Source organism: Eumetopias jubatus, unplaced genomic scaffold (assembly GCF_037043125.1).
Source record: "Eumetopias jubatus isolate StellerSeaLion01/CBP00866 unplaced genomic scaffold, mEumJub1_p1.0 scaffold_8, whole genome shotgun sequence".
Classification (NCBI taxonomy): domain Eukaryota; kingdom Metazoa; phylum Chordata; class Mammalia; order Carnivora; family Otariidae; genus Eumetopias; species Eumetopias jubatus.
Genome location: NW_028274814.1, coordinates 64,224,471 through 64,239,667, shown reverse-complemented (window position 1 = coordinate 64,239,667; position 15,197 = coordinate 64,224,471). Strand labels below are relative to the sequence as shown.

General features: G+C 36.6%; 1 protein-coding gene and 1 pseudogene across 2 annotated transcripts in view; both read right to left on the bottom strand.

Moving 5' to 3' along the window:
• CCDC91 (coiled-coil domain containing 91) overlaps positions 1–15,197 on the bottom strand; it is a 315,250-nt gene that overhangs the window by 104,846 nt on the left and 195,207 nt on the right. The window lies entirely within an intron of this gene.
• LOC148163726 (large ribosomal subunit protein eL42-like) lies at positions 5,119–5,434 on the bottom strand (annotated as a pseudogene).

The following is a 15,197-nucleotide window of genomic DNA, read 5'->3' as shown; positions in this document are numbered from 1 at the left end:
TTAGGCTCTCTCTTTGCTTAGAGGACCCCTTTCAATATTTCTTGGAGGGCTGGTTTCGTGTTTGCAAATTCCTTTAGGTTTTGTTTGTCCTGGAAGCTTTTTATCTCTCTTTCAATTTTCAATGAGAGCCTAGCTGGATATAGTATTCTTGGCTGCATATTTTTCTCGTTTAGTGCTCTGAAGATATCATGCCAGTCCTTTCTGGCCTGCCAGGTCTCTGTGAATAGGTCTGTTGCCAATATAATATTTCCACCATTGTAGGTTACATATCTCTTCTCCTGAGCTGCTTTCAGGATTTTCTCTTTGTCTCTGAGACTCGTAAGTTTTACTATTAGATGTCGGGGTGTTGACCTATTTTTATTGATTTTGAGGGGGTTCTCTGTGCCTCCTGGATTTTGATGCCTGTTTCCTTCCTCACATTAGGGAAGTTCTCTGCTATTATTTGCTCCAATATATCCTCTGCCCCTCTCTCTCTTTCTTCTTCTTCTGGGATCCCAATTATTCTAATGCTGTTTCGTCTTATCGTATCGCTTATCTCGAATTCTGCCCTAATGATCCTGTAGTTGTTTCTGTTTTTCTCAGCCTCTTTATTTTCCATCATTTGGTCTTCTATATCGCTGATTCTGTCTTCTGCCTTATTTATCCTAGCAGTTAGTGCCCCCATTTTTGACTGCACCTCATTAATAGCCTTTTTGATTTTGACTTGGTTAGATTTTAGTTCTTTTATTTCTCCAGAAAGGGTTTCTCTAATAACTTCCATGCTTTTTTCAAGCCCAGCTAGTATCTTTAAAGTCATGATTCTGAACTCTAGGTCCGACATCGTACTAATGTCCGTATTGAGTAGGTCTCCGGCTGACGGTAGTACCTCTTGTTCTTTTTGCTGAGGTGCCTTTTTTTGTCTTGTCATTTTGTCCAGAGGAGAATAGATGAATAAGAGAACAAAATGCTAACAGGTCAACATCCCCAGCAAATATACTCTATACAAATCAGAAAAGACCTGAAACCAGGGGAAAAGAAAGGGAGAGAAAGAAAAAAGAAAGAGAAAAAAAAAAAAAAACACACAAAAAGAAAAAGATAAAAACAAAAACAGAACAATACAAAAAAAACAGAATATGATCAAATATGATCATGCTAGTGCATAGATCAGTGCCACACACTCGATTTTGGGCGTATTTTGGTCTGTTAGAAAAAAGTGCCTCTTAAAATTTTAAAGGAAGAAAGACATACATGTACAAAATAAGGGTTGATATAATGGAGGGATGGAAGATGATTGTAAAGATAAAAATTATAAAAGATTTTATAAAAGGAATTGATAAGAAGTTCTTTGAAAAAAGAATATTTAAAAAAAAAAGGGGGGGGAGAGAATGTGATCAGGCAGGAGACTAGAACCAAGCCATACACTAGTGATTTAGTGTATATTTTGATCTGTTAGAAGAAACTGTATCTTAAAACTTTAAAGAAAGAACAACTTATATATATATGCGAAAAATAAGGCTAACTACGATGAAGGGATAAAATATGACTCTAAAAATGAAAAATAAAAAAATTTTTTTAAAAAAGGGATTGATAAGATGTTGGTTGAAAAAGGGGAAAAGAAAAATAAAAAAAACAGTTAAAAATTTAACTTTGAAAAACTAATGAATCATAGTAAAAAAAGCCATGAATTCTATGTGCAGTATTCCCCTAGCGCTGGAGTTCTCCCGTTCTCCTTGATCCATAAACTTGGTCTTGGCTTGCTGACTGTTCGTGCTGATCTTCTGGGGGAGTGGCCTGTTGCCGTGGTTCCCAAATGTCTTTGCCGGAGGCGGAAGTGCCCCGCCTTTGTTGGTCTGGGCTAAGCAAGCTGCTCAGGTTTGCTCTCAGGAGCTTTTGTTCCCTGCAAGCTCTCGGTACAGCTTTGGAGGACCAGGGTGAAAATGGTGGTCTCCTAATCTCCGCCCGGAGGAGCTGAGAACTCGGGGCCCCGCTCCTCAGTGTGCCCCCAGAGAAAAGCAGTCACTCCCGTCTCCCTGGTCTCCCGCCGCACTCCGTGCTCACCCGGCCTGTGACCGAGAGTTTCTATCTCTGGCACCAGGCCCCGTGTGGAGTCTCCAAACCCAGCAGATCCCTGCGGTGCGCTCCCGTGCCACTCCTCCCCGGGGAGGAAGGGGAGTCTCCCCAGCTCTGCCGCTTGCTGGGACCCTGCTGGATCCCTGCTGGGCCGAGGATCACAGTTTATGGCAATCCCGAGCTGAGAGCCCGCGCCTCGGCTCCGTCTCTGCAGCCGGCTTCCCCGCTCCGATACCTGGGAGCTCTGCCGCACTCAGGCACCCCCGGTCTTTCTGTGACCCCGAGGGTCCTGAGACCACACTGTCCCGCGAGGGTTCCACCCCCTGCTTAGCCACTGGAGCGACGTCCCTCAGCGGAAACGACTTCTAAAAGGTCCGATTTTGTGCTCCGCGGCTCTATCACTTGCCAGAAACGGCTGACGGAGGCCCCCTCCCCCGCCGTCTATCCTCCCGAATATCGCCTCGGATTCACTTCTCCGCACGTCCTACCTTCCAGAAAGTGGTCACTTTTCTGTTCAGAGAGTTGTTGCTACTCTCTTCTTCGATCTCCTGTTGCGTTCGTAGGTGTTCAGAATGGTTTGATCCCTATTCAGCTGAATTCCTGAGACCAGACAAAATCTAGGTCTCCTACTCCTCCGCCATCTTGCTCCCAGTTTGTGAAATATTCTTTTTCAAATTTAAGAGTACTTATCCATTTATAGTCTACAGTATTCAGATTATTCTTTTAAAATGCCTCAGAAGAGAACAGAAAATGTTTCACTGTTTCTATTTGCCAATTCCTTGATCACATTTCACCTAAACAGGCAATTATACACATATTACCAGGAGGCTGGTACACAATTGCAATCTTTTCACTACTCTAAGGCTTCTGTTCTCCTTTAACTGTGTCCTCTGTCAAAAAGAGTCATCTTTGTAATAAGAGAGATTAGTGAGGGTAAAAAGAAAAACAAAAACAACAACAAAACAACACAGGAATTAAGAGGAAAAAAAAAATTCAACAGAAGTTAGTAAGTTCTAATTTCTCCTTATCATCATTACAAATATTTCCCCAAGCAATGAGTAGGACAATGAGTAGGACTATTCCACGGCTTTCTTAATGTGAACATTACTTACATTATTTTAAATGAGCATGATCATGTGTTTTTTCTCTCAAAGAATGCATTCAAGAGAAATAGAAGGTAAATTTCTTATTTTCTGTGTAGTAATTTCAATTTAAAATTTCCCTTCTTTATTCATTTTCTTAAATTTACTATATGTGGAGAATAAAGAAAAGTGAAGTATGTGGTAAGAGAAAAACGATTTTATGGCTAGCCACAATCTGCTAACATATCACTATATACATTTGGGACAATAATTAGCAGGTAATAAAAATGTGTTTTTCCTGGCAGATAAATGGCCTCAAGGCATACTTTTTTCCTATTTTATGAGAATGAGACTCAAGTGGTCTTGATGGTGTACAAAAATGGATTCTAATAATAATACACTAACTCTTACAAAAGTAATAAAATTACTGTTGTTATTGTTTCATAACCATTGTGCATAAAATTAAGTAAAAAGAAAAAAGCTGGCAATATCTGTCATTAATTCTTCTAAAATCTATATTTTGATACCTACTTTTTATATAATACCCATACAAACTACAGTATAAAAAATAATTACCAAGAAAATGATGAATTATAACTGGATGAACTTTTGAATTTATGAGAAAACTACACTTTGACTACTTTGATATACTTACAGTATTTTTTGGAAATACGCCGTAAAGATGACAACCAGAATTCCTCAGTATCAACATCAATCAATCAATCAATCACAATCGATCATATGATTTACAGAAAAGTATTTGAAATATCCAAACAACACTTTTCTAAAGTGATAGAACTTAGTAAGAGTGATAGATGCAAAAACAGATTTTCAGCACTTTCAGGGACTATATAGCTAGACAAAATTCCAACAGACAAGTAGCACAGAGCATATATAGAAAAGCACAATAAAGCACTTCAGCATCCTTAAAAAGTTATGGCAATCTCAAAGATAAGTAAATAAATAAAAATTTACAAACTGCATTCTCTACAGAAACAGAACCAGTAGGATATATGGAGAGAGGTAAGGGAAAGCAAAAGAGAAAGTGGGAGGAGAGACGAGAAGGGGGAGTGAGGAAGTGGGAGGCTGATGTTCATTGACTTTAACGAATTGGCTTACACTGTAGGGGCTATCAAGTAGGAAATCCCTAGGGCAGCAACCAGTCAGGTTGGAAACTCAGGCAGGATTTCTGTGTTCCATTATTAAAGAAGAATTTTTCTTTTTGGGAAACTGTAGTATTTACTCTTAAGGCCTTCAATTGATTGGATGAGCCCACCCACATTACGTGGGTTTAAGTGGGTGTGCGTGTATACTGTTAAGGAAAAAATTATTCCGACACTTGTTAAAATAGAAAGACTTTGTTCAAGACCATTGTGATAAATGCCAAGACTACTGAAATAGGGTAAAAAGATCTGCTCAACTTCAATACAAGAATAAGCAGAGATTTATAGCCAGGGATGCAGGTTGAGGGGACCGGTTGATTTGAAAATTAATATGAGACATCAAGGGTAGGGGGAGATTCTTGCTAAGGGCTAGTCAAGGTGTTTAGATATAAGGATTGGGGATAAGGAATTTGATCAGATATCAAGAGTTGGGAGGATTCTCTCTAATCTGAATTAGCAGGATTCTTGTAAATACTGGCTTATGCAAGCATGTCAAGGATGAGCCCAACATTGAGACCTAGGAGAGAAGGGAGTTTAGAGGAGCCTGACTATAGTTTAGCTGAGAGATGTCTTATCCATACTCATCAGTACCCAGAAACACCAAACTATATCAATGATTATATACATATTTATTATATATGTGATATTATGTATATAAATGATTATAGACCTACAAAATTGCCTCTTTCTCCTGTTGGCTTTTTTTTTTCCCAAGCATAAATTGCCCCACAAGGGGAATTATATCGATGGCACTAGTTTATTTCCATCTTAAAAGACCAAATGCAACCAAATGAAGTGAACATAACCTCCAGATTTTATTATCTTCATAATATAACAAAATATGAAGCTAAGAACTGGATCACTTGGCCCTTTCTCTTATCTCTTCCCAGTTCAAAATGTCTGCATCACTTAACAGCCAGCATTCTCTTACATCTGCAGTTGGGCTCAACACATCTTTGTAGTTTTAGCCTTTTTCCAGAAAACTGGCTTAGTCTGCCCATCACAGCCACTCTGCTTCCTGTCATAACAGTGCTCTCCCTGGGCATAAAGAAAATCTTTGCTTTTCTTGTACTGTGTCACTTTGTGGGGTTGGTGCTTGCCACACTCCTTGCAGAAAGTCCAGGGGGTTTTAGGAAACATTCACCATGTTTGCGAGAGCACTATCAGCAAGGAAAGCCTCCTGTTGGTTTTGATCTCTATTTAGTTATGTTGCTTTGGTGGCCTTTGTCTCACTTTGTTCTATGCTTGCATCTATATTATGCCTCACTACCCCTCTTTCCATATTCACTAACATTTGCTCTGTGATCATCCTCTTGAATGATATATCCTGATTACACATAAGAAGCTTCCGTGTAGGAAACAACTGGTAAAAGAAAAAGTTCCCCAAATAGCTCCTACCTAAACATACCAAACTAGTGCAGCAATAATAGTAATAGCGATAGGGGCATAATCCCTATCTGTCAGAAATAATGCTTTGGAGACAAAAAGTTAATCAGAAGTTTATTAGATATAAAGACCAGTACCCTTCTGAGATTTTTGGAAGATTCCAGCACGAAATGGATGGTGAATGCTGTTTAGGTGCTAACTCCTCATCCAAATACATAAAGTTCTAAGGGCCATCCTGCTTCATGATAAATTATCTCACCAACAAATTTAAAAAAAAGCAAAACAAAACATTGATCACTGAATTTTCAAAAAGTGTCCTGATAATTATATTCAGTTTTTGTAGTGAATAGTACCAGAAAAAAAAATAGGGTTATTTTGTAAAATATGATGAAACTCTTCAGAAAGTAATGTCAACACTGTTCTTTTCTACTTTATTCTGGTTTTTTTGAATCAGGTCTTCCATATTAATCATCAACCATTATATATTAACATAGACCTCAGCAAAAATTTCCTCAGGTAGAGAGACAAACTTCAAAACAAATTTTTTCTATACTAAAAAAATAAACTTAAAAACACATACAATGGGGCGCCTCGGTGGGGCAACTGGTTAAGCATCTGACTCTTGATTTTGCTCAGGTCATGATCTCAGGGTTTTGAGATCAAGCCCCAAGTCGGGTTCCCCACTCACCATGGAGTTTGCTTGAGATTCTCTCTCCCTCTCTCTCCCCCATCCCTCCTACTCGTGTTCTTTCTCTCTAAAATAAATAAATCTTTAAAAAAATACAGCTTTCTTAAGGTAATATTTTCATTTTTAAAAGGTAACTTAAAATCACAATTTTGGGGTGCCTGGGTGGCTCAGATGGTTAAGCGTCTGCCTTCAGCTCAGGTCATGATCTGATCAGGGTCCTGGGATCAAGCCCTGCATTGGGCTCCCTGCTCAGTGGGGAAGCCTGCTTCTCCCTCTCCCTTTGCCTCTCCCCCTGCTAGTGCTCTTCTACTCTCTCTGTCAAATAAATAAAATCTCAAAAAAAATAAGATAAAAAATAAAATCACAATATTATATATAAAATCACCTTTCACATATTGTATATTATGATTTCATAAATATATCCTTATTAACAATAAAGTTTGTTGGGGCGCCTGGGTGTCTCAGTCGTTAAGCATCTGCCTTCAGCTCACATCATGATCCCAGGGTCCTGGGATCAAGCCCCGCATCGGATTCTCCGGTCAGTGGGAAGCCTGCTTCTCCCTCTCCCACTCCCCCTGCTTGTATTCCCTCTCTCTCTGTCAAATAAATAAATAAAATCTTAAATAAATAAATAAATAAATAAATAAATAAATAAATAAATAAAATGAACTTTATAAACAAATAATTAACATTATAAACTGACTCCTAAGTTGGAGATCAAGAGATGAGATTTAATTGGGGGAAAAAAAGATTAAAGTAGATAGACTTTGAAGTAGACTATAAAAAATAATTTGATTATCTTAGCCTATAATATTACCAAAATGCTAGTTAATTATATCTGAAACCCTTGGTTTATCTCCATTTAATTGTTTTCCAAATTCTTTGGCCAGTAAGAAAATTACCTACCCCCCTCCACCAAAAAGATTTGTTTTCAGTTCAAAAGCATTAATGCCTTAAACAAGGGAAAACAGTTTTCTCATTGTCTCTACAGAATTCACACATGCAAAATCTCACTGATATGTGATTAAACAATATGATCCTGGCTTTATTTCCACTTTCTTGCCCTTAGTTATTTCCTCCTTGTATTTTTCTGTTTTTTTCTATTTTTAACATGTGAAGGGGTTCAGAACAAGCCTCCCCTGCCAAAATGTGCTACTTTAGCACATGGATCACTTTGAGCTGAAGTCATTCAAGGCTGAAAAGATTCAGGAAGAGCTTTTACCTCCCCCTTAACTGCTTAGAAGAATTTGATAGAGGTCCTGTTCCAGGAAGAACATCAGAGATAACTATAAAAAATATGGGCTCGGTGTGGTAATAAACTGAGGAGGGGGGAGCTTGGCAGGGCCTGGAGAGCAAACTTCTCTCTGTGTCCCACTGTATCTGTAAAGCATGACAAACATTTGTTTTCCTTGTTCATCTTCCTGCGAATTATGTTCCTGCCCTTTGAAATCTCAGACTCCTACCTTCTTCTCCTTGGCTCAGGATGGCATATAAGCCTGACTGCCTGTCGGTTTCATATTCTTATGGGGCTCCTGTATACATATAATTAAATTTGTTTTTCTCCTGTAATCTGTTTTATGTCAATTTAATTAATAGACCAGCCAAAAGAATCCTGAAGGGTAGAGCAAAACATTTTCCTCCCCTACAGGTGCCAAGACCACAGTATTTTTCTGCTCTGCCCAAGCAGAATGAGAGTGGGTGTCTTGTAACAATCTATCATTACCAATTTTCATCTAGATGAATGCAGGGAATATTTCAAAACATTCCTGTGATCTGGAGATGTAATACACTAACACTCAAATAAAAAGCTTAGTGTGAGCAAATGCTGGTGCCATACAAAAAAAGAATCATGTGATATGCAGGAGACCAAGCATAAATCTTCAATTCCTTAATCTTAATTAAACCCAAATATAAATATCTTTCATTTTAAATATATTCCAGTTCAAAGTTAATCTTAAAATTTAAACCAATTCTTTAAATGTTGGGTACTTTTTTAAAAATATATATTTTTGGATATTTTCATACATTCATATTTAAATCTTACCCACTTTTAACTAAAATGAACTCTTCTATCTTGTCCTAAACACAAAGGACTTGGGATTCAAACTGTCTGACTTCTTGCCGGTATTTATTATGATAGTATTTTTATTTTTAAACTTTGCAGCAGATTTCTAGATACATATACTTCTATGATAAGGTTTGGGTTCTAAAAAAATATTTGAGTAGCAGTATAGAAGTTTTTCAAAGATAATGATGTCAAATGCATCTTGATGTAATAAGGTAATGCTAGCTGCTATCAACAAATAATTCCAAAATTTTCGCTGACTTAAAACAACGTAAGTTTTCTTTTTTAATCATGGATATGTCTCAAATGACAGATTCCCTCCAAGTGATAATTTACAAACCCAATCTCCTTATACCTGTGGTTCTGCCAACTGACAAAAATCTTAGTATTTTCTCTTATAGGCAAAAGAGAAAAGAGATAGCAAAACCCATCTACTTCTTAACCATCCTGGCCAGGAAGTGACACACATTGCCTGTACTCCCAAATCACTGCTGGAAAACTAAGCTACTTGAACTTTGTTTACTGTCCAGAAAAATCATAACATAAATTAAACTACTGAATCTGAAAGGGATTATTTCATATTAATGGTTTTACCCAACAGGTATTTCATGGAAGGATATAGGCAAAAAGAGGCTTTTCTGAACTATACCAACCCCACAAAGGAAAAGAAAAAGACCCTTGCAGGGAGCAGCAGCTAGTTAGTGGCAGCCATATGCTAAAATAAGAGCAACAAGTTTTGGCAGGTAGTTAGCTATCACTGCCATCCCTGTACAGGAGTATACAAATAAATTCAAAAATAAATTATAAGCTCATCAGAGTAAAATTCTAGAACACCAAGGATAAAATGAGCTTTAAAAACAAAGCAAAAAGATAGATGATCTACAAAATATCAATAATTGAACTAACATTAGACATCTCATAAGAAACATATTAAAGACAATGAAATAATTTCTTCAGGGAAAACAACTGCTACAGAATTTTACATAGTGCTGAAATATTCAAATTATGGTGTAACAAAAATTTTCAGAAAAACAAATATTAGTAGTTTATACTTCACAATTAATAAAGACTAAAAGAAATAAATTGAACACATGAAGAAGAGGAAAGCAGTAAAAGTTAAACAAAAAAATCTGTAAATATGTGAGTACATCACAATAAAAATATAAATAAAAACAATATATTGGGGAATTTAAGAACTAAAACTAAACACTGAACAAGTATAGGCACATGAAGGCAAGAGTAAAAACATGGTAAAGTCTGTAAGATGTCTGTCCTTTAGAGAAGGAAGAGGAAGGGAAGTATGACAGAGAAACTGAGACTTTATTTGTAACTTTCTCTCCCAAATTTAAAAGATCTGAAGCAAATATGTCATAATGAAACTGATGGGGTTCAGAACACACTATCCCAAATTCTGGCACCTTGACATACTAAGTATTTTAAGCTAAAGGAATTTGAGAAATGGCAGGTGCAGAAAGAATTCTCTGACCTCCTCCTTTCCCTCTGAAGCAAGTGGTGACTTTCTTATGAGACGTATCCACCTTATAGCCTGAAAAAAGGGAGCTTCCTTATTTCTGAAGATAGATGGATGACAAAAAGAATCCAAATGAATAGGTCTTGCTAAACTGCACCCAGTTTACCACCCTTAGCTCCCATCCTTTTGTCCTATCATATTTTTCTATGACTTTTTACTCTTCATCAAACCTAGTATAAAAATGCTCAGGTTTGGGACACCTGGGTGGCTCAGTCAGTTAAATGTCTTGTCTTTGGCTCAGGTCATGATCCCAGGATCCTGGGATCGAGTCCCACATGGAGCTCCTTGCTCAGTGGGGAGTCTACCTCTCCCTCTGCCTGCTGCTCCCCCGGCTTGTACTCTGACAAATAAATAAAATCTTTTAAAAAACATAAAAAAATAAAAATACTCAGGTTTAACCTTGGGGTCTTTATTTCTTTATGAAGGTTTGCATGTCATGTAAAATTATATTAAATTTGTACGGTTATCTCCTGTCAATTGGTCTTTTCTCACTTTAATTTACTGGGCCCCAGCGAGAGAACCTAGGAGAATATTAGAAAAAACTATTTTTCTTCTGCTATGAAACCAGGTGTTAAGTTTTAATGCTTATCTATTATATAAATTTTTTGTTTGTTCTATTTAATTACCAAAAATTTCAGTAAAATGTGATATAGGAAGTCCCAAAATTGGTGGAGAAGAAAATTTCCAAAATTTATATGGAAATTATGTTTTCAAAAAAATCAATTACCAAATGCTAACAGAAACTGTAACTAGATTAAAAATGAAACATTCTTTCAAATAGAAAACCTTAAAAATAACAATGGATGAGTGAACTATTTCTTGTATTTCAGGATAATGGACATCCTTTGCATAACTGTAATCACAAATAACAGAGGAACTAAATCAAAAGATTTTTCCATATAACTACTGGTTATTGAATAATTACTATATACTGGAACTTTGCTTCACTTAATCTTTACATAGCACCTATTTGATACTACCATTAACTCTAGAGATTTTTAAAAATAAGCACAAACAAATTATACAGTTGCCCTAATCCAAACTACTAATGAAGAATAAATGACATCATTTGAAGTGACTTCTTAGTCCACAAAAATATCAAAAATACATGTCCTTTCTTCCAACCTACCCGTTTAACTGACTGGAGGTTAAAGACACCTAAAAAGTAGGAGTAATTTCCTACTGCATTCCCTCTACATTCCTGAAACTTTGGTGCTGGGGCGCCTGGGTGGCTCAGTAGTTAGGCGTCTGCCTTCGTCTTGGGTCATGAACCCACGGTCCTGGGATTGAGCTGCACATCAGGCCCCCTGCTCTGCGGGAAGCCTGCTTCTCCCTCTCCCACTCCCCCTGTTTGTGTTCCCTTTCTTGCTGTGTCTCTCCCTCTGTCAAATAAATAAAATCTTAAAAAAAAAAAGGATAAGAGGTGCTGAAGATCAGCAATATAAAGGCAATAAATAGCTAAATGTTGCCAATTTCACAATGTTCATGTATTCCTTTGACCCACTGGAACTACTGTATCAGACTCTGCAGGAAAGGGAACATTATTAACAAGGAATCCAAGGGATTTCCCTGATAAAGCAAATTTGAGGAAAAAATATACCATAAAGAGGAAATTAAGAACTCAAGATCCTAAAATTCTCCAAGTTATGCCAGTTTCTGTCCTGCTACAGCAACAGGTTTGGCAAACTATGGTCTCCAATTCAAATCTAACCTGCAGCCTTAGTTTGTAAATAAACTTTTACTGAAACATAGCAATGGCCATTCATTTACACATTGTTTATGGCTGCTTTCTCACAATACTGGTAGAGTTAAATAGTTTCAGCAGAGATACTAAAATATTTGCTATCTATCCATTTTCAAAAATGTATGCCAACCTTCCCTAATTAATCACAAAATAACACAACAAAGAGTTGTATATGATAAATCAACAAAGGACATAAAATGAAATCATTAAAATAATCCAAAAGTAGGCATAAAAGAAAAAAAAAGAAACAAAAACATGGAACAGAGAGGAAACAAATAGCAAGATGGTACATTTAAATACCAAAGTCTCAAAAATCAAATTAAATGCAGAGTTTCAAAAACACAATAAAAAGGCATTGGTTATTAGATTAGATAAAAGAAGTAAGATCTTACTACATATTTTCTACAAGAAACCCATTTTACTTATTTATTTTTAAAGATTTTATATATTTATTTGACAGAGAGAGACACAGTGAGATAGGGAATACAAGCAGTGGGAGTGGGAGAGGGAGAAGCAGGCTTCCCACCGAGCAGGGAGCCCAATGCGGGGCTCAAACCCAGGACTTGGAATCATGACCTGAGCCGAAGGCAGACGCTTAACGACTGAGCCACCCAGGCACCCCAAGAAACTCATTTTAAACATAAAGACAGAAATAGGTTAAAAATAAAGGGGAAAAAATAAAAATAAAGGGAAAAAATAAAAAAAATTAAAAGGAAAAAAGTAAAAGATAGGGGAAAATATATTATTCTGGCATTAATCAAAAGAAAGGTAGAGAAACTATATTATACAAAGTAGATTTCATAACAAACAACATTTCAGAAAAAAGGCATTTTTATAGTGTTAAAGGGAAAATTATATGAAGAGGACTTAATCCAAAATGTTTAGTGTGTCAAAATTCTTGAAAAAAATAGAACTGCAAGGGAAACTAGTCAAATCCATAAGCATAGTCAGATATTTCAATACTTGCCTCTCATTAATTGGCAGACAAGTAGAAAGAAAATCCATAATAACAGAGAAGACTTGAACAACACAACTGAAAAACTTGATCTAAATGACATTTATTAAAAAAAAAAACTCCACCAACAGAAGAATGTACATTCTTTTTTTTTTTTTTAAAGATTTTATTTATTTATTTGAGAGAGAGAGAATGAGAGATAGAGAGCACGAGAGGGAAGAGGGTCAGAGGGAGAAGCAGACTCCTGCTGAGCAGGGAGCCCGATGTGGGACTCGATCCCGGGACTCCAGGATCATGACCTGAGCTGAAGGCAGTCGCTTAACCAACTGAGCCACCCAGGCGCCCAGAATGTACATTCTTTTCAAGTAGATAAGGAACATTTACCAAGACAGAGCATATCCTGGCCATAAAACAAACCTCAAAAAAAAGAACATATATGAAATATATTCTCTGTCCACATTAGAATAAGATTAGAAATCAATAAAAGAAATACATGTGGAAAAACCACAAATATTTCAACACTAAATAACACACTTCTAAATAACCCAAGGAAAAAAGAAGAAATCAAAAGAAAAATTAAAAGTACTTTTAACTCACTGAAAATGAAAACATGACATTTGAAAATGTGAGAAGGGGCGCCTGTGTGCCTCAGTAGGTTAAGCAACCCACTCTTGATTTCAGCTCAGTTCATGATTTCAGGGTTGTGAGACTCAACCCCATGTTGGGCCCTGCTTAAGATTCTCTCTTTCCTCTCTCTCCCTCTGCCCCTGCCCCTCCCCCCATTCACTCTCTCTTAAAAAAAAAAAAAAAAAAAAGTGACACAAGTACCTAGAGTAGTACTTAAGGAAAGAAATACATCACCAAATGCCTATGTTTAAAAATAAAAGTTTCAATCAGTGGCCTAAGCTTCTGGTTTTAAGACACTAGAATAAGTGCAAATTGAAAGCCAATTAAACTAAAGAAATAAAATAATCAAGGTCAGAGTATAATTCAGTGATATAGAAATAAGAAAAAAACAAAAACACAAAGAATAAAATCAATGAAACCAAAACCTGGTTCTTTGAAAAGATTCAAAAAATTGATAAATCTCTACAAAACTAATAAGGAAAAGAGAACGATGACACAGATTACTGATATTTGGAATGAGATAAGACACACCACTAAAGTTTCTACAGGTATTAAAGGATAGTAAGAGATTATTAAGATATTAAGAGAATGGTATGAGAAAGTACACATACACACATATATGTATGTGTGTGTGTGTGTGTGTACATTTTTTTAATCAAAATCCAACATCTATTCCCAGAATAAAAACTAGGAGTAGAAAGAAAAATACTTGACCTAATAGAGCTTTCATGTGGATATATATAGCTAACGTTATAGTTAAGGACGAAAGACTAAATGCTTTCTTCCCATGGTCAAGCAAAAGGCAAAGGTATCCTTCCACTTCAATATCGTACTAGAGGTTTAACCAGCACAATAAGTTAAGAAACATAAAAGACATCAAATTAAAAGAAAGATGCAACAATATCTTTATTCTCAGACTACATAATCATCTATGTAGAAAATTGTATGGACTCTACCAAAAAAAGGTGTTAAAACTAATAAGTGATTTTAGCAACATCACAGAATACAAGACCGATTGTATTTCTTTCCACCAGCAACAGGCACTAGATAACTGAAGTTGAAAAAATTATAAAAGTCAAAGTAGCTTTAAAAAAATAAGAAATGCAGGGTGCCTGGGTGGCTCAGTTGGTTAAGTGTCCAACTCTTGATCTCAGCTCAGGTCTTGATCTTAGGGTTTTGAATTCAAGCCCCCAGCATTGGACTCCAAGCTGGGCGTGGAGCATATTTAAAAAAAAGAAAAAAGGAAAAAGAAAGAAATATTTTGCAATAAATTTGACAAAAGATGTGCTAGATCTGAACAGTGAAAATTTTTAAACATTGCTGAGGGAAATTTAAAAAGACTTAAATAAGTGGAGAAATAAACCATGTTCTTAGGTAAGAAGATAATATTGTAAAGTTGTCAATTACACGTAACTAGATTCAACACAATCCCCAGGAACATCTGTGATAGAGTAAGAAATACATATTTGGTCTTCATCCCCATTTCCTAGCACAGAACTTCTAAAACCCTTGTAATTTTCTCAGTGATAGAAGTAAAGGAGCATCTTTTGTTATTCACAGCAAGCCCCTTCAGCTACACCTGAGTTTATGTTAATGAGGAGACTCTAGGTGGGCCCCAAGGTAGCTTGAGAATGGAGCCAATTGTCAGAGAAACCAACCCTGTGATTAGAGGGTTGGATCATACAGCCTTACCGGCTTCTTCACCCATTATGGAGAGGGGAGGGGCTGGAGATTGAGTCAATCACTAATAGCCAATGATTTAATCAATCATGTCTATGTGATGAAACCTCCTTAAAACCCCTGAACAACAGTATTTAGACAGTATCTAGGTTGGTGAGCTGGGTGAGTGTGCTGGAAGAGTGACACACCTGGAGACAGCACAGAAGCTCCACAATACCCTCACTCTC